Source organism: Carettochelys insculpta, chromosome 16, assembly GCF_033958435.1.
Source record: "Carettochelys insculpta isolate YL-2023 chromosome 16, ASM3395843v1, whole genome shotgun sequence".
In the NCBI taxonomy this organism is placed as follows: Eukaryota; Metazoa; Chordata; order Testudines; family Carettochelyidae; genus Carettochelys; species Carettochelys insculpta.
Window position 1 is genome coordinate 5,776,196 of NC_134152.1, and position 13,257 is coordinate 5,789,452.

At 52.8% G+C, this 13,257-nt stretch overlaps 1 protein-coding gene and 1 non-coding gene across 2 annotated transcripts in view; both read right to left on the bottom strand.

Moving 5' to 3' along the window:
- Positions 1-13,257, bottom strand: part of SEPTIN12 (septin 12) — a 120,470-nt gene that overhangs the window by 72,266 nt on the left and 34,947 nt on the right. The window lies entirely within an intron of this gene.
- TRNAY-GUA (transfer RNA tyrosine (anticodon GUA)) lies at positions 287-375 on the bottom strand. Its single transcript is given in 2 exon segments — positions 287-322; positions 339-375. It is a non-coding gene; the product is annotated as a tRNA-Tyr (tRNA).

Consider the following 13,257-nt stretch of genomic DNA (forward strand, 5'->3'; position numbering starts at 1 on the left):
GCGAGACACAGCAAGGGCCAGCGTGGGAGCGCTGAGGCCTTGGCTACACGAAGCATCCGCCCTCGAGCTCACCTACGTAGCTGAGTGGAGGCAGTCACCATGGTGGCGGCAGCGGTCAGGTCAGGTCGGCTGGGGCTGCTCTCTTCTCGTCCTGGTGGAGTGCCAGAGTGCACAGGAGAGCCTGCAGAGATCGAGTGACCCGGCGGCCAGGCAGGCTGATGGCTGCAGCTCTATCCCCGGCGCGGTGAAAGACAAGGTTCACCTAAGGAAGTAAACAAAAGCCTTGTCCTGCGAGCCGGAGTCGAACCAGCGACCTAAGGATAGCCAGGAACGGCAGCCTACAGTCCTCCGCTCTGCCAGCTGAGCTATCGAAGGAACATAGCTAGGAAGGGCCTCAAACAACTTGAAGTGTCCGGGAGGCAGCCGCAGCTCTGGCACTACCTGCTAATTACAGGCTTGCCTGTGCCACAACCTTTGGAAGGAGTGAGCCATGCAGACCAGCCCTCCCGTCCTCCTGGCTGCTGCCGGTGCTGGGCAGCCACTGAGCCTACTCTCACGTCACCCACCGGGAAGCCCAGACACATATGGTGCTCAAGGTCTCCCTGAGAGTCGTGGGACACAGACAAGGAGCATAGCCCTGCCTGCTAGCTGGGAGCTGCAAGGGACCTGGGATCCGCTCAAGCACACGCTGCTGGAGTCCCAGCCCTGCTTCCCACCCAAAAGAGGGATGGGGATGCAACGAAAAATGTGCCCAATGCTAGCGCCTCCTGCCCAGCTCGAAAGGGGCCTTGTAACGCCGCCCCCCGCCCTTTTTCTCAGTCCATTTCCCCTCCCCTTCCTCTGTGACCGACACATTCCCACTCGCGCCCTTTCGCACCGACTCGGTCTTCCTCGCCTACCCCAGGCAAAACGCACACAAAAGCCGTGTCTACACGTGCACGCGACTTCGAAGTAGCGGCACTAACTTCGAAATAGCGCCCGTCGCGGCTACACGCGTCGGGCGCTATTTCGAAGTTAACTTCGACGTTAGGCGGCGAGACGTCGAAGTCGCTAACCTCATGAGGGGATCGGAATAGCGCCCTACTTCGACGTTCAACGTCGAAGTAGGGACCGTGTAGACGATCTGCGTCCCGCAATGTCGAAATTGCTGGGTCCTCCATGGCGGCCATCAGCTGGGGGGTTGAGAGATGCTCTCTCTCCAGCCCCTGCGGGGCTCTATGGTCACCATGGGCAGCAGCCCTTAGCCCAGGGCTTCTGGCTGCTGCTGCGGCAGCTGGGGATCCATGCTGCAGGCACAGGGTCTGCAACCAGTTGTCGGCTCTGTGTATCTTGTGTTGTTTAGTGCAATTGTGTGTGGGAGGGGCCCTTTAAGGGAGCGGCTTGCTGTTGAGTCCGCCCTGTGACCCTGTCTGCAGCTGTGCCTGGCACCCTTATTTCGACGTGTGCTACTTTGGCGTGTAGACGTTCCCTCGCAGCGCCTATTTCGATGTGGTGCCGCGCAACGTTGAAGTTGAACGTCGACGTTGCCAGCCCTGGAGGACGTGTAGACGTTATTCATCGAAATAGCCTATTTCGATGTTGCTACATCGAAATAAGCTATTTCGATGTTGGCTTCACGTGTAGACGTAGCCAAAGAGTCTCACACAGGCTAGGGACTCAGACTCGCGCTCTCCTGGGAGAGAAGCTGCCCCTGGTGCTCCCTGGGGACAAAAGGCTCCCCGTAAAGCCAAGAGCGGACGCCAGCACTCCTTTCTGCATGGACAGAAATGCATGGGGGTGGGGGCGAAAAAGAAAAGAGAATAAGGGGGGGGAAATGCAGTGGGTTGAAGGATGCAGGCAAAGCAAGCCCCGTCCAGAAAGGCTGCTGCTGGCCCGATACAGCCTGGGGAGGGAGGCCTGTGACCCTGCTTACCCGCCTGGAAGATGCAGCCTCAGGTGTTAGAGAGGCAAGTCCCTTCCTCAGGCTCAGCCAGCCGCTGAGGGTGCAGCTGCTTGGGGTGGGTGTCAGACAAGAAGAGGCGTGCAGCAAAGGAAGGAGACCCGGCCGAGACGTCTCCTGCCATCCTCACGGCATTGGCCCCTCCTCAGACAACACATTTGAAAGAGTCTTTTAAAGTGTATTATGAAGAAAATAAATACATTGGTGCATTAACCAGTGTGGGTTGCAAGCAAGCAGTCTGTTAGGAGCCCAGACCTCCAGCAGAGTTAGGCCAGGTCTACACAAGGGGAGAAAGCTGACTCACGACCCACAGCTCCAGCTACGGAATAGGTCGAATTTCTCCGCCATCCTCATGCTCCCATTGACTTCCCTAACTTCTCCCGACTGGGAGTACTGTGAGCGACAGAACACCCTCAGCATTCGATTCAGCAGGTCCTCACTAGACCGACTAAATCGAACCCTGGAAGATTGACCTCCAGTGTGTTGACCCAGCAGTAAGTGTAGACAAGCCCCGAGTCTCCGGGTGGCCTTTTCAACACAGCTGGCCCACTCCTAGAATCATAGAGTCCTAGGGCTGGAAGGGAACTCAGGAGGTCGTCGAGTCCAGCCCCCTGCCCGAAGCAGGATGAACCCCAACTAAATCCTCCCAGTCCGGGCTTTGTCAAGCCTCTAGGGCTGGAGATTCCACCACCTCCCTGCGGCTGCCCGATTAGCCTGGCAGCCTGACTGGCTGCCAAGGTCTGAAGCCAGCAGCAGCAGCAGCTGCTCACTGGCTTCTCAATGCTTTGGTCCGTCCCTACGGTACCCTGTACCTGCCACATCTGCCTTCCCGCTTGTCTGGCCTCAGTCCTGTCCTTGCCTTGAGCCCTTCCTTACCTGAGCCCCTTCTTACTCCTGTTCCCCATCTCTGGTTCTGGTCCCTGGTGCGGGCAGCTGACTCCTGACTCCAGCTTGGCCCTCTGGCTCAGGTGTCCCATTCCTGACCTCCAGTTTTGACCCTGGCCCTGGCGACTGACCCCTCGGCCTGCTGCCCAGCCTCAGTCTGCTCTGCTGACACATTCACCCTTTCCAGACCAAGAAACCACAGTGACGGGCACTGAAATACCAACCTCCATCATCATCCAACCCCACAGCATCCGAACAGCTCATCGACATTGTGATCATCCTTGCCAGATGCCAGTGAACTAAGGTATAGTTATTGCTAGCAAACTGACCTGGCGTTGCTGGGTATTTAAGTGAAATACGGGGTTTTCTGTTTGGAATATAACAGGAAAAAGGTTTATGCAAATGACTGGGGGCTAATTGTGTGGAAGGGGTGCGGTGGGGTAGAGGGCCACTCATCTCTCCTGGCAGGGTGGAGAACCTTGTCTCCATGTGGCCAATGTTTTCCTGCTGTGACTGTCCCTACTGGGCACTGCAGTATCTCTGTTCCTCGGGCTTGCTGCCCCCAGTGGTGAGTCTGAAGTACGTCACCCCTCCTGTTGGTGCCCCTCCCATTCTACGCTCTGGGAAATCCTGGGGATTTCAGGCGTTTCCCACCTTCCAGACAAAGCCAAACACTGGCCTTGACTTAAGTTAGGGTGAGAGGAAGATGCGTAACAAATTGTGTGGCTGTAGCTCTTACAGTTTAAGAGAAGTTCTTGAACAAACGCAGCACCAACAGACAGACAGACACATGCACTCTAAAATACACACAGTAGATTTCTCAGATGGTGTGAATCCAGATCCTTGTCCCAGACCAACACCTGAAACATAAACCAGCCCTTCTTTACAGAGGTATCGATATTCACAGCATACAGAATGCCACATATATAATTAAGTAACTTGTGTGCACTAGACGATGAGACAATGTTAAAACATGACATTCACAATCACCTTAACTAACATGCTTCCTTAACACAACTTTGCTGTCAGTATACACAAGCACAAGACATATTTCCCACTGTGTCTCTGCAGCCTACACTTAGGCCAGGTCTAAACTAGGAGGGAAAAATCAATTTTAGACACGTAAATGCAGCTCAGAGAATTGCGCAGCTGGAGTCGATTTATTTAAAATCAATTTTTGCCACCGTCCGCACAGCGGGAGGTCAATGAGAGAAATTCACCCCTTGAATTCTCTTAGTTCTTGCAACTGCCAGGAGTAAGGGGTCCAATGCGATCACCACAGCAGTTCAATTTAGCATGTCCCCAATAGTTGCACGAAATCAAAACCCGGGAGATCAAACATGGCCATACGCTTAATCCCCGTTGGATCCATCAGTTTAATTCACAACCAGCTAACATTCTGTTCAGCGTAACTTGACCTTGACTGTTCTTGACTTCGAACCCGCATTTAATAGGTTAACTAACCTGGTTCAAGTTTGCGCGTTAATATGACCTGCTTGTCACATGCAACGTTTGCCCTACAACAGCTGAAAGACCACACTCATGGAAAGGCGTGTTTAATGAGCTCCCACCGGGATCAACCCTGGGTTTGATCCTATTCATTATTTGCTTTAGTGACGTGGATAATGGAGCAGAGATGGGCTGCTAAAAGTTGCGGATGACACCAAGCTGTGAGAGATTACAAGCCGTGTGGAGGCCAGGCTCTGCAGAATTCAAAACCAGCTCGACAAATGAGAAAATGGAGGTGACATCCACAAGATGAAATTCAGTACAGGCAAGCACTAATCTTGGGAAGGGTCCTGGGTGCGCGTTTCAGGGAAGATGTGGACACACTACAGTGAATCCAGATCAACAACAAATTTAGAAAAATTTAGTAAACCTGACCTACAGCAAAAGGTTAAAAAACTGGGTGTTAAAGCTTGAGAAAAGAAGACCAATAGCTTTCTAATATGTTAAGAGTTTCTCTGAAGAGAACCCTGATCAATTGTTCTCCAAGTCCCCTGAAAGTAGGACACGTAGGTTATGTCTACACTAAAAACATTTGTCGACAAAAGTTACCGTCAACAGGGAAATCTCGACAGAATCTCTGTTGACAGGTCGCATCCACACGCAACTTGCTCTACCAGACTGCACTGCCTTCTAGTGCCAAAAAGTGGAATGGCAGCTCTGCAAATGGAAGCCTTTTCTGTCGACAGAAGCATCTACACCGCACGTCTCTCGACAGTACTCTGTCCAGAGATTGTTATGCCTCACATTTTTGAGGGATAATGCCGATGAGGAAAATGCAGAGTTCTGCCGAGCATCTGTCAACAGAATGCTATAAGTGTGCAGATGCTCCCTCAGTTATGTCGACAGAAGGCCCTTCCGTTGACAAAACTCTCTAGTGTCGACCCAGACGTAGTCCTGGGCTTAATCTGCAGCAAGAGAGATTTAGGGCAGATGTTAGGCAAAAGTTTCTAACTCAAAGAGTGGTTAAGTTCTCCAGTGGACTTCCAAGGGAGGTTGTGGAATCCCCAGCAATGGAGGTGTTTCAGGGCAGTTTGGATAGACCCCTGTTCACTTGGTCCTGATCAGAGGGCACTGGATGCCTTCGTGAGGTCTTTTCTGGCCTGACAGTTCTATGATTAGACAAAGGATAAAACCCTGGTCCTACTGAAGCCGGGGAAGGTAGTACGGACAGAGGGTTGTCTAGCAGCTACAGCTGAGGGAGAACTAGCAACCTGGACTCCTGAGTCCTATTCAAACTATACACTGCCTGGCTCCGGGACACCAGATCTCCAACTAGGTGGAACTGTTCTCACATCCCTGAGTGGATCTCGTTTAACAGCCCTGAAAATAACGTGGGGGGGGGCAAACCCCCTCGGGGAGAAAAATAAGACACCTGGGAGTATCAGCTTCAAACCTGCCTGTGCCCAGAACCACTGAGAACCAGGCAAGAGCTCAAGGATGTCTCCTCCACCAGAGAAGGAAGCTTCCCAGCAGAGCTGTGGCTGCATCGAGCGGCAGAGGACAGGGAAGCGACTGGTAATGAAATTGCTATCCAGCCTGCATTGCTATAATCACTCTGCCGACGCGCAGCCCCGAGGCTCTTGTTTGTCGCTCCCAGCGATTGCCTCTGCAGTGAAAATACTCAAACGAGATAATTCCTCGTCTCAACTAGAGTACCGCCAGCAGACGCTCCCACGGGGCGAGGAGAGAAGGCAAGCTCAGAGGGACGGCGCCCCTCACACCAGTGCGCTTATATTTCAAATCGCCTCAGAGAGCCACAGCGGTGCATGCGGAGCCGGCGGGTACGTCGGTGTCGTAAATATGTAAAAGCCCCTCAGGTAAAGCAGATGAAGCGGGAGGGGAATACATTAGGTTGGGAGAAGGCCGGGCGGTTGACCACGAACCTCTAGGTCTACGCACAGAGCTGTGCTGTCGATAGGACGAGGTAGGGCAGAAGCCCCAGACCCCGCAGCGGCCGCCCCAGCTGTCCTGTGGACAGAAGGTGGGAGAGTTACTTGGGGCAGGGCGCAGCAGTGGCAAGGGGTCCCCTCCCCCCGGTTAATTCCTCTCTCACCACAGTGGCGGCGCAAGCAGCAGCCAGCTCCATTCCCTTGCGCCGTGGCCTCCTGAGTCGCTGAGCCCCTTCTCCGCCGCGGTGGGAAGCGACCTGCCCTCTCAGCCGCACGCAGAGAACTGGGCAATCCCCAGCTGGGCTGGTCGGGGAGGGGGTCAGAGGTCAGGCGGGGGTGGAACAGGGGAAAGGGTGGAGCCTGTGGCATCTGGGGGCGCCCCAGACTCCACACCCCCCCCCAGACAGCCCTGGCTGTACCCACGTACAAGAGACCGAAAGGCAAAACTGTGGCTTGAGTGACAGCCAACCAAGGCCATGCTGCTTCTAACGAGAGCGTTCACTTGACAGCTTCATGGGGTTTAACTGGGGCATGTTAATCCCACTCCTTAATTCCCCTGAACTCACCGTGCTGATGAGCCGTAAGACGCAGAGCAGACGAAGGGCCGGGGACAGGGATATAAAACACACAACAAACGAAAGTGGTAAAGCTTTGGCGCAGTTCGGGTCGTCACACGTTCACGTCGGCTTTGCTACGGCAAACTGCTGTGATGGAAGGACTCCAGGGACAGCCCCACCGCCGCCTGCTGCGCAAAAAATCAAGAGCGATGATTCCTGAGCCACAGATTTCGAAATGCACGTTGGAGTCCTCTCCTCTGGGAAATAACACAGCTCTATAATTTCCAGCTTTCCCTTCCACAACCCTGACGCATTTGTCTAAGCAATGCTGAGAGCCCTGTGCGGTGTCTTGCTCCCAGGAGTTGGGGTATTAAGAAAAGAGTTGGCCACGCTGATTTCAGGGGGCAGACGTAGAGTGAGGGCTTGTGGGAGGAGGTTGCAAGAGAAAGGAAGTGGGATAAGGCAGAAGGGGAAGATCTTCACCCCCTGGCCATGAGGGTTTGGTAGCGCCCACCTAGCAGAGCGCAGTCTTACAGAGATTTAACTCTCCGAGCTGGTCAGAGCATTTCCCCAGAATAGATTTCACTTCTTTTCTTTCCGTTTCCTCTGGCGCCTTGGGGTGTGGGCCGTGATGTTACTGGGTTTTCACAATAGTTATAAAACCACTTCTGTAGTCACCGCACCATTTCTGTGGTCACTTAGGCTTGTGCCTCGTGGGCCAAGGGAGGTGTTGAGCAAAAGCTGGTCATTCATCGAATCTGTTTATGCTACTTGTGTGTCTGTGCCACGTTTGTGTGGGTGGTTAGAGATGGTGGCTTAAGACCCGCATGAGAAACGCTTTGGTGCCGAGATTCACAAGCAAAGGCAGGATCACCTCCACAGGCAGGTGACATGGGCTGACCCAAGGGACTAAGGCCCAGGCGCTGAATCCACATTTTATGAAAATTCATCGAGACTGGTCATTTGGAGTGCGATCGATGGCAAAATGACACTCCAGGCAACCTGATCAGGCGGTCCACCATTGCCACGGCGAGAAAGAAAGGGCTCTTCCCTCCACATGGTAACTCTACAAAGATGCCCCGACAGTGACCATCTTACTCTTCGGTCCTCATGAACTAAGCCTGGTGGACTGGGGGCCCATCCCTAAGGATGTATTTGCAGAGACGCTCAAGAGTAGCAGCTTGGAACATCCCTGTGGCCTGTATTAATAGCCTCAATTGAGGAATGTGATGCACCACTCTAATATCATTTCTCTCTCACCTTATTCTTTCTTTATTAATTCTAATGGATTGGCCCAGCGCGCTGTTTTGGGTAAGATCTAACCATATATTGACCTGGGAACGAGGCTAGACCCTTTGGGGCTGGAAGAATCTGTATGGATTCAGTGAAATAGGTTTTCATAGCACCTCACCTGAGTAGGAGGGTTGCTGGTCTGCGCATTCGGAGCAGCTGGAGAATCTGTGGGTTTGCCTGGGTAGCTTCTGGCTGGCCAGTGGGGCTGGCAGATGTACTTTTGGGGCTGGCCTGGTCTGCCTTATTGAGAAGAAAATCTCAGCCTGGCCTGTAAGTGGCTTGGTTTTAAGTAATTTCCCCAGGACTGGTTCTCTCAACTTGGCCCAGAAGCCCTGGTAACATTACACGGGGTTCCCCGAAAAAACGGACAGAGCAGCAGCAGATTTTGTTTTACACAACTAACCGTTATAAATGTAACCTGAAAAACCTGGTTTCTCAGTTGCTGAACACATATAAACTTGCAGGGGAGGGCACAGGAGGGGGGTTTCAAAGCTTCTTCGAAAACCTGAGCATTTGCCCCCAACGGACAATTTCATCACACTTTCCACTTACAGCCAAAAGTCATTTTTAATAGAAGAAACCAAAAACCAAAGTTGAATTATTGACTAACTAAAGAGGCAGCAGCCAACATTCAAATATGATTCACAAGAGGTGCTTTGGCTAGCGGCGGCTGAATGCCAGCACTCGATCCTCAGAGGCTAAGCTACATTCAATTGCTACATTATTATCTGGGCAAATACTTAGCTATACACTGTAATTGTTCAGCATGAGGCTGGAAATGTGACCATATGCTAGGCTGCGCCAGCCCCTGCTTTTACTCACTTCTCGTTCAGAGCAAACTTTGCAGCAAGCGATTACGCCTCTTAAGCAGACCACGGAGAGCCGGCCTCCCTGCCGGGTTCTTAGGGAAGTGATGGTGTGGAATTGCACACCAGTGTCCTGCAGATGCGGAGGGAAGAGAATTATACTGGGAATGCAGACATAAAGGGGTCTTCCAGGGGCAGGAGGCTGATGCAGCTGGAAGGTGTTAGGAGGCTGAGTGATAGTCATGACAAATACACAGAGCTGGAAAGAGACCTAGCGACAAAGCAAAGCAGGAGTAAATGCAGGGGCAGGAGTTTAGCACAGCTTGGAGTCCATTTACCGCATGCAGGAAATGTCTAGCTAAGGAATGAGCTCTGCTGATTGCTCCAGCTCCCCCGGGGAACCCAGCGGCCATATTTCTAAGCACAACGCGACCAAAAGCAAATCACCCACTTGCCCAGAGCACACAGCTGAGGCTAAACACGTGCATGCTGATGGGCTAGGGCCTGCTCTCTCTTTACGTCTCCTCCATGAATCTCTTCTAGAACGCAGCTAACGAGTTTGTGATCAAGCCGCGTGCCCCCAATTAATCTCAGAGGGGGTAGCCGCCCTGGTCTGGTAGCTTCCAAAACAGCCAGGAGGCCTCTGGCACCTTAAAGACTAATACATTTATTAGGTCACGAGCTTTTGTGGGTAAACCCGCTTCCTCGGATGGGGAGAAATAATCTGAGGAAGTGGGTTTAACCCACAAAAGCTCATGACCTAATGAACTGGTAACTTTGGATAGGGTTACCATACAGAAAGAGGACACCCCTGAGAGGGAGTGTATCTGTATCAGTATCTACCTATTCTCGTTGTATTAATGTGTTCTATAGAGCCCGTTGAGACAATGTGAGTGGGTAGACACTGATACAAATACCCTCTCTCTCAGGGGTGTCCTCTTTTTTGAAAGGTCATATATGGTAACCCTAATCTCTAAGGTGCCACAGGACTGCTGCTTGTTTTAGAATGAATTTGTTAATGACCAGTGGCTCCCCCTCCTGGTGAAGGGCTGGGGGACAGACCAGAAATCCAGGGCCAAAACTCTGAATGAATTAGAATACAAGCTCCTGGTGGCACCATCAGCCTCTGTCAAACAGGCAACTAAAGAGTGTTTCAATTAAATGGTATCAGGCGCTAAGGTCACAGTCCTGTTTGAAAACCCACAGGTGCCTGTGCTTGTACTATAGAGGTTCCCAGAGCGGTCAGTCGTGGGAGAACTGTTCATGGCCTGTAGGGAGGTAGGAGACAGGAGGACTCATTCTCGTTTGGCAAACACCAGTGGCTTCAGTGGAGTGATTTCAGGGACGTCAGCGTGAAAGGAGAGGAAGGACTAGTAACACCATGAATTTCTCTCTCTAGCTGGGCCTCCAAAGAGGAGGCCAGCTAGGCACAAAGGGAAAAAAGAGGGCCCACGGCCGCTGTCATTTACCCCGCATATCTCCAGTGGACACGATGGTTTGCAGCCTCTGGTGCTGAAGACCCCCTGCCCTGCTCCCTGTGTAAGTCTCCTGTCTTCTGCCATGACCAGTAACTCAGAGGTCACAGCAGACATGGAGGACAGGAGGCTTAGCTGTGATGTGCTCCAGATCCATGACTGGAAGGCTCACTTGACTTAAACCCTTGTACTCCGAGTGGAGCACAGGTCACCTACAAGTCTTCTCCACTTCGTGCTGGCTGTCTTGGGACAAAACTTCTAGCTGGCTCCAGGAGCACCCCAGTTGTTGTCCTTCAGTCTCTGTAGATCTTCCCCATGTTGTCCAAGGTATTCCTCTTTTGCGCTTTCCTTGCGGGTTCCACCGGAGAGCTTGAAGGACAATGCTGGATGATGGTTTTCTGAGAGCGCGGCCCGGCCATCTCCACTTTCTTCTCTCGATTGGAACGTCAAGTGGTTCTTGTCCTGCTCTGTTCCAAAGCTCCTCATCTGTGACCAAGTCTTGTCGTATGATGCAAAGGCATCTGTTTAGGAAAGTCTGTAGCTTGAGATTTGAAAACTTCTTAGTATGCCAGGTCTCGCATCCGTACAAGAGCGCACTCTTCGCACGTGTGTTGAGATCCGCAGTTTTGTCTTCCCAGATATTATTTGTGAACTCCATATGGGATGAAGAGCCTTGAATGCAGCTTTTGCTTTCCCTATCCTGGCACTGATATCCTTGTCTGTTCCTCCGTCTCTGCCCATAATACTCCCCAAGTAGGTGAACTGCTCCACATCCTCCAGCTCATCCCCTCCCAGGAGGGTGTTGTTGTGGCTGGACTGGTTGATACTCACTGTCTTGGTCTTTGGTTGCATCAACAAGGGAAAGGCCAAGACAATGACAGCAAGACCACAATATAAATACATAGGATATAAGGACAGTTTTGGACCGTTCCTCTGGTGCGCAGTGGCCCAAAAGCCAGCAGGATGCAGGATGAATGCTGTATCATATAAGGCAGGGCCACTGTGGGATTTCTGTCTTACCTCCATCGCTGTGGTCAGGTGAGAAGGGCTTGACTTGGGAGAAGGGGTGCACCTGGGGCATCCCTGCGCCCAGGGATTGCTGGTGCTGTGAGTCATGAGAGCACAAGAGAAAATCCTTTCTTCAAAAATGTTGGTGTCAAATTTTGACCCTGTGTGGAAAAACCTGACCCACTCCCCATGCGTCAGGTTTTGATGGTGGGAGAAAGAAACCAAGGAAACCAGGCACTTCACCTCCAGAGCTTCACTGCATCACGCCCCTGTCCAGCCCACACGGCAGCCACACAACAGCCATTCCCCAGAAGCACTTCCACCAGCCTTAAGCACAGGCCTCGGTCACTCCGCTTTGGGTTCGGAGCTGCTGCTGACCGTTCATTCCCTGGCTTTCGTACGCACCCGGACATCCACCGTTGAGCAGCACCCAGACTGGGTGCCTCACTTTAGCAAGGGCCGCCCATGGGCTTGCTTCTCCAGCTGGCAGCGGGTGGTGCTCTCTCTGCAGGACATCTCTACCTCCTGTCTCAGGCTCTTGCCAAGGAAACGCCAACTCTTCCCAGCGGCAGTGAAGTCAGGGCAAGGCCTGCAACCCGCCACCTTCTCACCCATGCACCCCAGCACTATTTGCAAGTTCGGCTCCTCCCTTTGCTGTCTCCCCTAGCTGTTAGCGCCCATCAGGACCGCCGATGGGTGCGGGGAGCCAATAGGAGGGCAAATGCTCCAGGCCCCTTTGAAATGCTGCAGGAGCGTCACTCCGCTGCTCCATATGGCTCCTGAGTACTGAGGGCGTCCCAGCGCCATGCCCCGGGCAGTACAAAGGGCTAAGTGTTCTTGTCCCTCCCTGTCTGCCTGAGGCCCTGCGCCTTCTGGGCATGTGGAACTGGCCCCTCATACCTTGCCCCCGGGCCTGTGGTGGCTGTCGGCCCCGCTGCACTGGGGTTCTTTATGATATAGAAATGTTCTCCCTAGGAACCGGGCTGAGTCGACACAGGACACTCCAGCGGGCCAGGGCTTTGTCACGTCCAGCTTGGGACACCAGGGGAGTGCAAACAGAAAGCCTGGCTGTCCCAGTCTCTCCCACAGGCAGCAGCCCAGGTGCACTGGCAATCTCCTTGCTCCCTGGCCCCTATTCCTGACAAGCTCGTCTCCCCCTCTTTGCCAGAAGGGCTTTCTAAGGGCATTCGTAATGTCCTCCCTGCACAGGGCCTGCGCAACGCGCGACCCTCATTGCCACAGGGTTTCCCCAGCTACGCATGCGAACACCTCCGCACAGCACGTCAGGCTTAACTATCAGCCTGAAAGCACTCGCCACATGTCACAATGCTGCCACTCCTCCAGGCCTCCTGACGGCCTCGTGTGCAACGCCCCTGCATCCCCAGGATCCTGCTGTCTTGCACAGCTTCACACCATCTCTGAGTGTCAACATGTTGGTTGAGCCGTTCGCCGCTTGACATGTCTTTCACACCCGTAGGGACATGGAGACGCATGTCTCAGACGAGCCGGTTAACAGGGTGTTAACACTTGTCAAAGGCTCCTACTGTTTGTTTCATATTGTACAGACATTCACCTACCAATTTCATGGGATGGGAGCAGAGTGGGGGGCCCCCGTTGCGTACGACCCTAATTCAGCTGTCTCTCCCTAGTCAGGCAGGCACAGCGATGCTTAAGTGAAAGCAACCAGGATTCCAGTGACACTTAAAGACTCACAATTTCGTTGTGACATAAACTTTTCTGAGCTCCAACTTGCTTCGTCTGATGCGTGACGGGAAAGAAAAAGAACTGGAGGGTAGAGATACAGAGATGAGAGTTTCACATCAGAGCTGATCGAGGTGGGTGTGGATAAGAAAGTGAAAATACCTTAAAGTGGAAAATTACTTATTGTAACGAGTG